This window comes from Nipponia nippon, unplaced genomic scaffold, assembly GCF_047370975.1.
Source record: "Nipponia nippon isolate SJK-2023a ecotype South Korea unplaced genomic scaffold, ASM4737097v1 scaffold_27, whole genome shotgun sequence".
In the NCBI taxonomy this organism is placed as follows: Eukaryota; Metazoa; Chordata; class Aves; order Pelecaniformes; family Threskiornithidae; genus Nipponia; species Nipponia nippon.
Window position 1 is genome coordinate 3,125,519 of NW_028262344.1, and position 10,229 is coordinate 3,135,747.

Consider the following 10,229-nt stretch of genomic DNA (forward strand, 5'->3'; position numbering starts at 1 on the left):
ACTTTCCTCCTCACTCCCCGCTACGCCCTCCTCTTGCTCAGACATTTGCTTAAAAACACGTGGCATGAGAGCAGCTCTGAAACCAGCCCCGCTCCCTCCACCGCACCAGTGTCATTTTCTCTGCGGCGCTTCCTCCCCGTAATTTACTGCCGGATTGTGGGTTTTGACACTCCGATCACTTGAGATAAGAATTCTCCAGCATTATTATGCAGATGAGCTTATGAAAGCCCTGAAGTGCTTCTTGCCTGTGCAGCGAGGAGGCCTAAAACAAAGCGATGTTTATTCCTCAGATGCTGGGGGAATGCTAAGTGGCAGCGCCGGGCTGAGCATCCTCCACCCACCACCACAGCCAGGGGCTGCCGCCCCGCCGTCCCCCGGCACCCCCAGCCCCACGGAGCCTGCAGGCTGCTGAAAGGGGCCAAATACGCTTTTTCCCTGAATCCCAGCTGCTCGCCCAGGAAAGCGGTGATCCAGCATACCCTTTGAGTTTGGTACCTCATCTCAGATTAGTTTAAGGCGGCTGGGAGGGGTTTGAGGTGCAGCGAATGCTGTCCCTCACTGCAGTCCCACGCAAGGTGTCTGCAGACAGGGAGGCGGGAGGCAAAATGAATTTACAGTCTGGAGAGGTCTGGGGGGAGACGGATGGGGCACGAGATGAACAAGACTGTTTTCTCCTCGCCGGTACGTCCCTGTCTTTGAATTTACATAGAACACCTCGAGTGCTGATAAAGAAAGAAATATGCTTCCTGCTGGGCGCGGGTGATTGCGGCATACATCAGCATCACGCCGCGGCTGGCAGGCGGAGCAGGGAGCGGCGCTGACAGATCCCGCCTGAAGACGGATGGGACGGCTGGGCACTTTATTCAGGAAAGATGGAAGAAGTGAAAGATGTGTTAAACGGCAATAACCCCTCGATGAAGTATTTCACCATGTCAGGCACCAGTAAATGATGGCAGTTGTATCCAGCCTTGATTATTTCACGTCTACTTGCAAGCCTCCATTAAAAAACGTACATGCGCTCTAATTTAGCTCCCGTACCCATATATTACCTGTGTGGTCGATGTTCTACACAAATGCCTCAGATAATGAAATTATAAGCAGGAGGAAATCACATTTTAATAGAAATCCTATCGGGCAACATGCCATGCCAGAATCACATTAGCAGGGCAAATTTTGTGGGGGAGTTCATTTCTCATATGAGGCTGGAGAAAAAAACCAGCCATGGGTTGAGGGGCCCTGCCTTTCCTCAAGTCCGCAGCAGCGGCAGCAGCGACGTGCTCGCAGCAGGCTGGGGAAGCGGCTCCGGCCGCCGGCGGCACAGCATCGCGGCCAGGACGGTCCCGCCAGTGCTGGGCTGGGCGGATGAAATTCCACTTTCGAGGGTTTTTGCTCTCTTGCAGTCTCCAGGTCATTTTCATGGAAAGTTTTGCTGCGATGCACACGTTCTCCTAGAGCCAACCTGGGTCTATTTTCCAATTTTCCATCGAAAAATTGGGCTGTTTTTCAAATAGAACAAGGCCCATTTCCAAGCGAATATGGGCTAGGCTTTGGCCTGTTTTCCAAGAAAAAGGGGATTTTTGCCTCAAAAACATGCCAAAAGATTGTTTTTTCAAGGCCTTTTTTTCTGCGTAAAAATTGCAGTTTCATTGAAATTGGAGGAAGAAGGGAGTGAAAATCCTCACCCGAGGCTCTTTGAAAGAGGAGCTGCGGCATGGGGGGCTCGTCCTCCCCAGTGGCACGGCCACCCTCCGTGCCGGCTCCCACCCGCCGCTCCGCGGCAGGGGCACGGGGCGCCGTGCACCGCACTCGCCGCGCCGCGGAGCACGGGAATGGAGGAGACACAGCCCTGAGCATGCCGAGTTTTTCCCTTCTGTGCCCGCTTCTGGATCATGGTTCGGGAGTCAGAGCTCCAGCGCTTCCCTTCGTCTCCGAGCGTATTCCCTCCCCGGCAGGGAGGGTTTCGGGTCTGCCCACCTCCGCTGCCAGGAGCCAGCGCCAGGAGCTTTGGGGCGATGTTGCCTACCGTGATTTGTCTCCTGCAAAAACAGTAACAGAGCACCGATGTCAGCTGCTTGTTGAAAGCTGGGGCCTGTTTGGATTTTTATCCCGGTAGCTCTGCTCTCCCTTGGGACGCATGATGCTGCCCAGGCACGGGACGGGGCACGGGAAGACCGGGAGCTCTGGACCACTGCTCTGGATCCTCCTGGAGAGCATCAGCTGCCAGGTAGGGAGCGGGGAGGAGGAGAGGTTTGGTGTCTGGTCCTCTCTTGCATCCAGTTCAAGCAGCCTCAGCTCTGTCCTTGACCTCACGCTCGGAGCAGAGCTCTTGGCTGTTGCTGAGCACGCTCCTGCCCAGCGCACCCCCACCTCCCCGGCACCTTGCTCCTCTCCTGAGCCTGTGCTGCCGTTAGTGTCAGTAATTAGATCCATTTCTGCTCCAACAGGAACTTTCTCATGTGCAGCCCACGTAATCGAATCACCCTGGAGGTGCGGGAGACGTCATGGCCGTTGCCATGGCCCTGGGCAGGGATGGAGGCTGGGAAGGAGAGGGGCAGGCAGGGAGAAGGAGTGCAGGCAGGGAGAGGGTGCGCAGGCAGGGTGCTGCATCCCAGCAGTGCTGGCGATGGGAGCTGTAACTGCAGTGGAGATTTTAGTGACCCTGTGGGAAGGCATGGGACAGAGCAGGAGGAAAGAGAGAGAGCAGGATGACCCACTGTATTTGCACAAAAAGCTTTTATTTTATAGGAGTTTTTATTGACTTTGAGCACAGCGGTGTCAGGGCTAAAGCCAGCGTTCCCGCATTGTGTAAAGCATCCACCTGTGCAGATCACAGCATCTCCTCCTCGCGGATCACCCCAGGCCACCCGCACGGCTCGTCCCCGTCACCCCGGCCAGCCCGTCCTTCCCTGGCCGGCGTCCCCTTCCCAACGGGACTTCTCAAGGGGCTGCCCAAGGAACTGCAGGAAAATAACTAGGGATGAGCATCCTGCTGCACAGTGTACACCAGCCCCTGGCTAACAGGGATCAGGATGAATTATTATGGCAGATTATTCTGTAATTCCAGGATCACTTGACTTTTGTCTGAGGCATCTGGCCAGGCCATAGGGGCAGATGGGATACAGGCTCAGATGAGTCCCGTCTTGCTCCTTATGGCCACTCCAAGAGGCCGTCACCAACCTCAGTGCTTTGCCCATGCTGGGGGCTGCTGGCAGGGTGGCCCCGAGGGGGGTTGCACCGCTGGGCACAGGGAATCCTGCTGGGAGCGGCCCTGGCTCATCCCACACACAGCAGTGGCTCAGCCCCCGGGGCTCTGGGAGCACTGACCATCTACAGGAGAAACCCAAAGTTTTGTCAGGCTACGAGGAGCAGTTGACAGCAAAAGTACTTGTCTGACAGCAAAAGCAAAGCTCGGCTCTGTTTCAAGGTGCCGTTAATAACGGGCTGCTGCAGAAAGCGCTTGGCAAGTGGCAGCCGTTCTGAATTACGATGAAAACTACTGATAATAACAACCACCTGACCACAATTGACTCCAGTCGCTGAGCTTTCTTAGGGACCTCTGGCATGCTCATGTGCAGGGGCGAGCTTGTCCTGGGTCCCTGGCTGCAGGGGCAGCCCCCAGAGCTGGGGCTGTGCTGGCACCTTGCATCGCTGCAGAGCTGGGGTGAGCGTGCTGCAGGGCTGCCCTGGGGGCTGCGCTCACCTGCAGCGGGGCTCAGCCCTCTGCGCTTAGCTGGTTTGTCCCTGGGTGCTGTGGGGTGCCACCAGGGTGGGACAGGGGACCCTCACACCCTGGCCACCAGCTCTCCTTGGCTTGTGCACCTCAGTGCAAAGCCGCCCCAGGGAAGGGCTGGGTTTGCCCCCCCAGGCTCGCTGTGCATGGCCACCTCCATCCCGGCTGGGGTCCCTCTGCTCCCTCCCTGCCCGCTGCGGTGGGCTGTGAGGGCGAACGCGGCAGCCTGCAGCCTCTGGGTATTGGTGTCTCTTGCAGCTCTGGAACAGATTTATAGTCAAAGGAAAGAATTTGGCAGTTGAGGGCTCTGTAATGAGGACTAAGCGCTTTGCTGTTTCTTAACAAACTGAAAACAGTGTGGGGCTGGCAGGGGGAGGCTGCTGTCCCGGCCCCCGGCCCGGCGGTGCTGGGGCGCGGTGCGGGGCGTGCTGCAGGCGGGTGCTGGGCTCGGCTTTGCATGCTGTTGCCGGCTCTCTGAAGGGTTTTGGGGGCGGCAGTGAGTTGGGGCTATGCTTCCCTTATTTCAGTATTGATACAGTCGCCCAGCAGGGTGGGTGAGGTCCCACTGGCTGCTCTCGCTGTGGGATGATCGGCCGTACCCCTGCGATGCCCGTCCCGGGGAGCCGCCCCAGCCCAGCTCCGCTCCCCTTCGCAGCGGCTCTCCCAGCAAGGTAAAGCCGCTTCACAACCTGCCGTCCCTGAGCCCTGTCCTTTGCGGCAGCCTTGGATCAGCGGGACGAGCAAAGCAAAGCTGTCCCGGGTCTGATCTGGTGCTCCCCTCCAGCAGCCTGCGAGTCTCTATTGATTTAATAAGAAGGATGTTTCTCTGTTTGCTTTGCTTTCTCTGAGGAGCCCAAAACAAGCCAGAGCAGCTCCCTTGGGGCCTGACGCTCCCCTACAACGCAGGAGTTAAAAGGGATTGAGGCCTCAGCTGAATTTAGTGGCTCCATTTTCCCAGTGAAGCATTTAAAGTGGGAAGGGCTTGCAGCAAAGCAAGGGGCTCTCGCACTAATGGGAAACATCAACCGAGCTCCCTCCCCACGACATCGGCGCTGCGAACAAGTTACATCAGAAGTGAAATTACTGACTTGCATCTGCCAGACCTCGCATTTAATATAATAACTGTTTTCAGGCAGTTTGGGACGTCTGGTAAATATGCCCCTTGCTGTAATTCATGTGCATGACCTCCTCCGTGTGGCAGAGCCCGTCCGGCAGCGCAGGTGCCCGTGGCTGCTTGTTTTGCTCATGGACATTTGGAGGCGATGCCTGAACCCCTGGTCTCTTTGCAAACTGGGAGAGCCCTGGCAAGCGGGTGTAGGATGTCCAACAGACGGGCCGTGGCTGTCCTCAGCCTCCCCTGCTTTGCGGAGGGATCCAGCCCCACGGGGAAGGCAAGGACGGGGATCGGGGCAGCGCTAATCAGACCCCCGGGTGGCCGTTGTGAGCCATGACCCACTACAGGCTTCTGGGCTCTGCCCAACAGCGCCGGCTTTCCCGTCCTGCCCTCCTGCTTGGCTCTGAGGAGCTGGCACGGGTTACCAACAGTGTTTGCTGCCAGGGCCCAAGCTTGTCCGTCTGTGAAGAGGCTTTATTGCAAATTTCACAGGTTTGAACGCTATTCGGTATAAATCTTCCCCACCAGAAAGCCTCGAAGGTGAGATAGGTACAAGGAGCCCGGTGCTGCTCAGAGAGGCTTTTGGAGGACGACCCCCTCTGAACCCTTCAGCAGGTGGGGACCAAAGGCTGCCGGGGGACACGCGTGCGCGGGGATGCTCCCCGGCACCGCTGCCTCCGCACGAGGGGTGCGGGGAGGGGAGAGGCCGAGGAGGGCCAAGCCCCGATGACGAAGCCCCCTCCGGCGGGGGAGACCTGCCCCGGTGCCGCCTGTGTGGCCTTTATGGCCCGTGACCAATGGCCCCTCTTAGCCTTTGCCAGCACCGCCAGCCACGGGCTTTCATCCCGGGCAGGAATGCCAATTAAACTTTGACTTTCTTGGTGTCGCTTACCCAAGAGCTCAACTCTAACCCTTTGCCTTTCGTATCGAAAACTGAGCCTTGCCACGCCTGTTAACATCTGCACAGATGTTTGGGGAGGGAGAGGAGAGGGGGAATCCGGCCCCGAAGCGACCTCGCTGGTGCCGCTCCGCCCCGGCAGTCCCAGCGACGTTTGCTTTGCTGGAGAGCTGCAGGCAGGGTGCAGGCAAGCGCCGGATCCACCGAGACGCAGGCAGGAGGTGCAGCAGAGGCGCGGGCATGCTGCCGGCTGCCACGCACCGTCCCCTCCACTTTGGGGTGAAAGACGGAAAAGCCCAGCTCTTGTGTAAACCCCCCCTTGCTGTGCTGCAGGCTTTACTGGGCGAGGTGGCGGTTATCAGGGTGCATCGCTGTGTTTCCAGCGGGGAGGAGGAATTTTCAGGGATGTCCATGTCCCTGTGGAGGTTCAGGCTGCGCCTTGGGCATCCCCTGGCTGACAGCGGGTCCCTGTGGCAGAGGGTCTGCCCTGGCGACTCTCCTGGAATTCCTACATTCTTGCACTTCTCCTGCCTTTATCTCTTGAAATCTTAATGGAGCAGATGTTGTGTGCACGGCCATAAGGCAGAAACCCTCTGGCTGGCTTTGCAGCCTGAGTTTAATTACCCACCTGAGCCCCATTCTTCCTTTTGGCAGCAGACTTGCACTTTAATTAATCATCTCATTTTATTTACAGTGAGAACACGCACTCTGCCTTTGCCCTGCCTGCATCGCAAGCCCTGTCTGCTTTTATGGCCAGTGCGATGCGAGTGCACGGCACCGCTCCAGCTCCCGGCAGGAGGGGAGCACGCGGGGCTGTTGGGGCTCGGGGGGTGACTGGTGGTTCCAGTTTCAGCAGCTTGGCTCAAGCCAAGCGTTGCTGCCGTGGGACCCCCAACCAGTTGCTTTCCTGCCCAGTTTGCCGTGCCAGGGCAGGAGCTTGGGGCTCTCCCTTTCTCTCCTTGAGTTTACTGCCCTGTGCAGAAAAAGGATGGGGTATCGTGGCTAGAGAAGCCACAAGCAAGATTAAAGGCTGCTGGCACGTGGACTGCCCACCTTACCCCCATTTGGCAAGGACAGACATCTCCGTGACACCTTTCCAGCTCCCTTCCAAGCGTTAGGCACTCTCTGAAGTAGGAAATATTTGCTCAGAGCCTGATAAAGTTCACTTGCCCCTGCCTTTCTCCTCATCTCCAGGATCAGTGCACTCCCTGGACCCTGCCGATGCCTCTCCGGACAGCTGGACCTGCTGATGCATCTCCCACCAGGTCAGGCTCCTGCATGTGTCCTGCTGCCACTCTGCAGGGAGACGTCAACGTGGTGTTGAGAGCAGGTACGTGCTTGCTCTGCCCGGGCAAAGTAGTGTAGTACTGAGCTGGAGCCTCACAGGGAAGGAGGCAGAGGGCTGCATTTGCCAGGAAAATATCCTGAAGGCACATCCAAACAGATCCAGGCTCCCTGAAGTCCAGGACCCACAGCTGGCTCCTGCAGGTAGAATCACAGAATAGAATCGTGGAATTGTTAAGGTTGGGAAAGACCTTTAAGATCACCAAGTCCAACCGTTAACCCAGCACTGCCAAGCCCACCACTAAACCACGTCCCTAAGCACCACATCTCCCCGGCTTTTAAATCCCCCCAGGGATGGGGACTCAGCCCCTGCCCTGGGCAGCCTGGGCCAGGGCCTGACAGCCCTTTGGGGGAAGAAGTTTTTCCCAATACCCAACCCAAACCTGCCCTGGCGCAGCTTGAGGCCGTTCCCTCTCGTCCCATCGCTTGTTCCTGGGGAGAAGAGCCCGACCCCCCCGGCTCCAGCCTCCTTTCAGGCAGTTGCAGAGAGCGATGAGGGCTCCCCTCAGCCTCCTCTTCTCCAGGCTAATAACTCCAGGCAGCACCAGCAGTTTCTCTATAGAATAAAAAACAGTAAAATCCTGTAGTAAATTGTTCTCTCATCGCAGAAATTTAACAGTGGGGCCATGGGTGGGTTCAGATGTGTCAGAGCAGTGATTGTGTGGGAAAAGTGTTGTCTCCTTTTTCTCCTCAGGAAAGAGGAACACAAGTTCAGCTGGCCGAGCCCAGAGCCGGGGCTCCTCATTCACTGCTGCGCCTTTCTCAAGACCTGCTGGCCTCCACAAGCTGCCCCGGCGCTTACGGCACAGGCGGGCGTGCTGGGGGGATGCAGGGGAGACAGGGGTGTGCTCCGAGGGTGCCGGCTCCCATCGCCCCCTTGCCTTCCCCGGCGCGGCCGCGAGCACGGGCTCGCCTCTCCCCTGCGTTTTCTACACCGCGACATTTGCTGTGGTCGGGTCCCAGCTCCCCGTGGCCACGCTGCCCGTGCACGACGTGCCGAGGGGGCTCTCCCTGCCCAAGAAATCCCCATGTAAGGAGGTGAAGAGCAAGTGCGGGGAGGGAAACAGCGATGCCCAGCGCAAGCATAGCGTGTCTGGGCTGATGGCGAGGAGCAGGAGGCTTTGGTCATGCTCCAGGTCCCCATCAGAGGACCTCAGGGTGCATCCCTGCGCCAGGAGCCGCAGGAGGAGTGCCAAAAGTTGTCTGTAGGAGAAGCAGAGCTGCTCCCACCCGCCTGCCCCTTCCTTCTGCTTTTGGTTTCCTCTGGAAACAGCCTTTGTGGAAGCGATTTGCAGCAGTCAGCGAGAGAAGGGAGGGAGCTTGCAAGAGGTGGAAGGATCAGATACAGGCCTCCCTCCTAGAAAGGGATGGGGAAGAACAGCGTTTGAAAGGTTTTGCATGGGCTCCCGTAGACGCAGGTTTGAAAGACCTTTGCGTGGGAGAGGGGAGGAATTATATGGAATGATATTGGGACTGAACAAAAAAAAAATAGGAAAAGATTGCATAAAGATGATTATAAAAACATAACCTGTTCCATATGTGACCAGCCGAAAACGCGCACGGTGACTGGGGCAGGAGGTGGGTCTGGCACAGGCAGCCATGCTGCTGCTAACCGCTAAGCGAAGGCAGGCGGCTGCCTGCGAGAGCAGGGCGCGCTGCTCCTGCCATGCCGAGCCGCTGGCACCGGGGAGCAAAGCACGTGCAGCACGAAGGGCCTGTGCCAAGGGGACCTGGCTGCCCCCGCGCCTGGCCCCAGCGTCTTCCAGCTGCAGAACTTTCCATGACAAAGAAGGGTTTTCAGGAGAAATGCAGGGAGGTGAGGAGGAGGAGAAGCGGGAGGAAGGCTGGCTGCTGCACGGGCAAGGGACCAGTGACCACGGCTTGCTCGGGTCACCCGCACTTGTGCCATTGACTCCCAGTCCACTTCTCTCTGTGCCAGCAGAAATACTGGGGGGAGCGAAACAGCGGTGAGCAATGCCGAGCCCAAGGGGGGCTGCGCAAGCCCCAGCCGCAGCATCACCTGCTGCCCCCCGCTAACAAGCCCTTGGCATGCAAGCGGCAATTATTTCAGCCATAGAAGTCTAAAATCAGTTCTTTTATTGACCGGGGCTGTAACTGGATCCAGCGTGCAAACAGTAAAGGCCCTGTTCCTGCAGCCCCCGTATCCCTCAAGCCTTTCCAAGCTGCCCTCGCTCTCCCCGGGAGCCCCCTGGGGTCTCGCAGCAAGGAAGCCCCCCTGGCTGCTGCCTGGGGCAGGGCCAGTGCCGAGCGGTGTTTCCCGGCCCCTCCAAGCACCTTGCCTGCAGCAGGGCAGGGATGCCTCAATCCTTGGAGCAGAGCTGGCTGGGTCTAAGCACAGGGAAGCGGTGCTGGCCGGGTTTGCAGGTGGCTTTCTGGGTCAGATCCTATTCCAGGCCTTCCAAAAATAGATACTCTATTTTAATCCGTTGGTTATTTCTTCATGGTTTCCACAAAGCACTTGTTAGTTCTATGTACCACATCCATTTATCTTCCCCTTCCAAACCCTCCTGCTGCCAGACCGACAGCCCAAAGCGGCAGGACGGTCCATCTCTGCTGCCGTTGCTGCTGCGGGAGCTCCCAGGAGCCGGGCTGGGACCATGGGTTGGACCCCACATCGGTCCAGAGCTTGCTCAGCGTGCAAAGCCCCAGCCTGGGGCAGAGCGCCTGGACAGTGTGGCCAGATGCTGTTTAGAGGCTACTGTGCCCCATTTGGGCATTTTGGTGAGGCTCCTGCCTCCTTTTCCTCCTCCCACATTAGCAGCTGAGTCTGGAGCATCATCTGTAGGCTCCAGAGTGCGCATCCCCTTGGCTGAGCAGGGGGGTTGCAGCTCTTGGGGTCAAAGTACCGCCGCAAGACAAATTTTCTGGCCGAAGAGCAGCTGACTCCTGGACAAATGCAGCGAGGCCTGATGTCAGACCACCCTCCCCAAATACTTTTCCCCGTCCCTTTAGGGGACACATGCATGTGCAGAGGTGCACAAAGCCCCTGTGCCCCCGGGCACAAACTGGTGCAGCCCGGGAACGCGCTGGCCAGTGACTTGCCCCACTGCTGAGAGCACCTTGCCAGCTGCCCAGCAATGGCAGTTTTTATTTCCTATCAGATCTGAAGGGTTTTTGTTCCC

The 10,229-nt window shown here is 58.0% G+C and overlaps 1 long non-coding RNA gene across 1 annotated transcript; it reads left to right on the top strand.

The window, feature by feature from the left end:
* The first annotated feature begins 3,573 nt into the window (after window positions 1-3,573).
* LOC148055032 (uncharacterized) lies at window positions 3,574-9,413 on the top strand. The gene is made up of 3 exons (XR_015705974.1): window positions 3,574-3,661; window positions 6,937-7,072; window positions 7,781-9,413. It is a non-coding gene; the product is annotated as an uncharacterized LOC148055032 (long non-coding RNA).
* Window positions 9,414-10,229: the final 816 nt, after the last annotated feature.